This window comes from Pipistrellus kuhlii, unplaced genomic scaffold, assembly GCF_014108245.1.
Source record: "Pipistrellus kuhlii isolate mPipKuh1 unplaced genomic scaffold, mPipKuh1.p scaffold_m20_p_50, whole genome shotgun sequence".
Taxonomy (NCBI): domain Eukaryota; kingdom Metazoa; phylum Chordata; class Mammalia; order Chiroptera; family Vespertilionidae; genus Pipistrellus; species Pipistrellus kuhlii.
The window spans coordinates 1,578,236-1,582,204 of NW_023425552.1; positions in this window are offsets into that span (position 1 = coordinate 1,578,236).

The following is a 3,969-nucleotide window of genomic DNA, read 5'->3' on the forward strand; positions in this document are numbered from 1 at the left end:
CCACCAGCCCCGCCCACTGGGCCCGCCCCCGGCGCTTCCGGAAAGGCACTTCCGGGAAGGCGCTTCCGGAACGCGCAGGCCCCGCCTCCAGAGCAGCCGAGGTCTGTGCGCGCGCCGCCCGGCCTCTGCCGGGCTGTGGGCCCCCATCGCCGGCCGCGGCGCCCCGCGGGGACCCGAGACGGGTCCCTGGGCGGGTCCTCAGGGACTTTATCGCCGGAAGGGGAATTAGGAGACCAAGGCCAAGGCCAACCCCTCTGCCCCCTCGGCCCTCTCTGCCCCCTCTGCCCCGGCCCGCTGACTTCTGCTACCCCAGCGCCTTCCCTTCGCCTCTTTTTTTTTTTTTTTTTTTTTTAAATATATTTTATTGATTTTTTTACAGAGAGGAAGGGAGAGAAAGAGAGAATTAGAAACATCAATGAGAGCGTCATCGATCAGCTGCCTCCTGCACGCCCCCTACTGGGGATGTGCCCTCAACCAAAGTACATGTCCTTGTCTGGAATCGAACCCGGGACCCTTCTGTCCGCAGGCGGATGCTCTATCTACTGAGCCAAACCGGTTTCGACTTTCCTTTTTTTTTTTTTTTTTTTTTTTTAAATATGTTATAATCCATTCACCAAAAGCTTACTGTATTTTAAATCTCAAAGGAACCCCAAATGTATCAGCAAAAATAGTGTATCCCTGCCTGCAGCGGAACTCAGTGGTTGAGTGAGCGTCTATTTAGGAACCAGGAGGTCATGGGTTCCAGTCCTGGTCAAGGGCATATGCCTGGGTTGCAGGCTCCATCCCCAGGGTGGGGTATTCAGGAGGCGGCCAATCAATAATTTTCTCTCATCATTGATGTTTCTATCTCTGTCCGTCTCCCTTTCTATCTGACATCAATAACATATATTTTAAAAATTGTAATCCTATAACTAGATAGACTAAGGGGGGCGGGGAGAAGACTCAAAATGCTAGCATCAAATTTGAAGGTGTAGCCGAAACCAGTGTGGCTCAGCGGATAGAGCGTCGGCCTGCGGACTGAAAGGTCCCGGGTTCGATTCTGGTCAAGGGCATGTACCTTGGTTGCGGGCACATCCCCTGTGGGGGGGGGGGGGGTGCAAGAGGCAGCTGATCGATGTTTCTCTCTCACCAATGTTTCTAACTATCGCTCTCCTTTCTGTAAAAAAAAACAATAAAATATATATATTTTTTAAAAGTTGGCTCTCCAAAGAAATTTCAAGGTATTTGGCTCTGTTGACTAATGAGTTTACTGACCACTGACCTAGATGAAATGGACAAATTCCTAGAAACACACCACGGTATGAACATCAATCATGCCGAAACCGGTTTGGCTCAGTGGATAGAGCATTGGCCTGCGGACTGAAGGGTCCCAGGTTCAATTCCGGTCAAGGGCATGTACCTTGGTTGCAGTGGGCAGGAGGCAGCTGATCAAAACATCATTGATGTTTCTAACTCTCTATCCCTCTCCCTTACTCTGTAAAAAGTCAATAAAATATATTAAAAACAAGCTGAAACCGGTTTGGCTCAGTGGATAGAGCGTCGGCTTGGGGACTGAAAGGTCCCGGGTTTGATTCCGGTCAAGGGCATGTACCTTGGTTGCGGGCATATCCCCAGTAGGGGGTGTGCAAGAGGCAGCTGATCGATGACTCTCTCTCATCGATGTTTCTAATTCTCTATCTCTCTCCCTTCCTCTCTGTACAAAATCAATAAAATATATTTTAAAAATATATATATATTATATATATATATATATATTAAAACAAACAAACAACAACAAAAAAACACATTGATCAGCTGCCTCTTGCACACACCATATTATCTATTAACTATCCCACAGAATGCAGTTTATATCTTTTTTAATATATTTTATTGATTTTATTATAGAAGGGAAGGGAGAGGGATAGAGAGTTAGAAACATCAATGAGAGAGAAACATCGACCAGCTGCCTCCTGCACATCCCCTGTTGGGAATATGCCCGCAACCGATGTACATGCCCCTGACTGGAATCGAACCTGGGACCTTTCAGTCCACAGGCTGACGCTCTACCCACTGAGCCAAGCCGGCCTTGGCTGCAGTTATATCTTTGACTTTTTCAGCACTCATACGTGTTAAGTGCAGAGCACTAGGGTGAGATTACAAAGATCACTAGAACACATCACTCACCCCAAAGAAGCTAATAAAAAAGGGAGGAACCCATTGTGACTTGTGCAGCTAGAAATAAAAAATTTTTTTCAGGTCAAAAGAAAACGCGGCAGCCAAGGCCCTACACTAAATCCAGCTTGCTTATATGGAGTTCTCCTTTCTTTGCTTGTCATTGCTTTTTTTGAATTCAGCGTGGGAAAGTCGTGCGTGTCATCGTGTGTGCTAGTTTATAATTAGAACCTGTTGGGGGGAAAATTAAAAAAAAAGAAAAAACACATTTAGTACAACTCTAGAAAAGGCAGGCAGGAGAAAGAGCGAGAAAGAGCCTGCTTTGGGAATTATTTGAATGCCAGAGAAAGAGGAGACATTTAAAATAGGTAAAAGGCCATGATTACGTCCTTGGGATTTTTCTATCTCAGCAGCGCATGAAAAGGGAGCTGCGACTGGTTCACCATCTGCCTAGGAGATGAGTGTTGCAGGTATTAATAGAAGCCAAGGTCAAGAGGCCAAAGGCAGAAAAAAGACTCGTGTGTCCAGCGGGGCCCGATAAGCGTGTGAAATAATTCCCTCTCTGCCTAAGGCTGCGAGGATATCTCCAGGGCAGAAGGGAAGTAAAAATCTGGAGGATGCCGAAACCGGTGTGGCTCAGTGGATAGAGCGCCGGCCTGCAGATTGAAGGGTCCCAGGTTTGATTCCGGTCAAGGGCATGTACCTTGGTTGCGGGCACATCCCCGGTGGGGGGTGTGCAGGAGGCAGCTGGTCGATGTTTCTCTCTCATTGATGTTTCTCTCTCTCCTTCTCCCTTCCTCTCTGTAAAAAATCAATAAAATATATATTTTTTAAAAAATCTGGAGGAACCAAGACTTCCTCCTTGCAAATCCTAAACGAGTCCAATCCAGGCTTGGCCAGACCCCTCGGGTAGGATAAGCAGTCTTCTCTCAAAGATCTCTGAGCCCACAGGGTATTTATCCAGCTCCACACTTGACCTGTTTACAACTGAGTATTAACACTGTTCAGCGAGCGGTGATTGACCTAAGCCCTAAAAACCAACATCGCCCTCCCTCTCCTTAGGGTCAGGAGTTTCTGAGAAGCTTTTCTAGGAGCCTGGCTCCAGAAATTAAAAAAAAACAAACAGATAGCTGAAACCGGTGTGACTCAGTGGATAGAGCATCGGCCTGCAGACTCATGGGTCCCGGGTTCGATTCCGGTCAAAGGCATGTACCTTGGTTGCGTGCACATCCCCAGTGGGGGGTGTGCAGGAGGCAGCTGATCGATGTTTCTCTCTCATCGATGTTTCTAACTCTCTATCCCTCTCTCTTCCTCTCTGTAAAAAAATCAATAAAATATATATAGATATATATATTAAAAAAAAAAAAACAGATAAAAGGGCACCCAAGTGTAAAGAAGTTGGAAAACTGCTGGTGACCAGTATTAGTTAAGAGCAAGGCAAACACAGCCAGTGTGGCTCAGTGGTTGAGCGTTGACTTAGGAACTAGGAGGTCTTGGTTCCATTCCCAGTCAGGGCACACTCTTGGGTGGTGGGCTTGATCCTCAGGGTGGGGTGTGCAGGAGGCAGCCGATCCATGATTCTCTCTCATCATTGAGGTTTCTATCTCTCCCTCTCTCCCTCTCTCATCCTCCCTGAAATCAATAAAAATATATATTTTTTTAAAAATCACAAGGCAAAGAGCAGGGCTTTGCAATCTAGACCAGCTGGTTTCGAATTACATCTTGGCCACTTACTTTCTTCATGGCCTTGGGCAATTTTTAAAAATATATATTTTATTGATTTTTTTTACAAAGAGGAAGAGGGATAGAAAGTTAGAA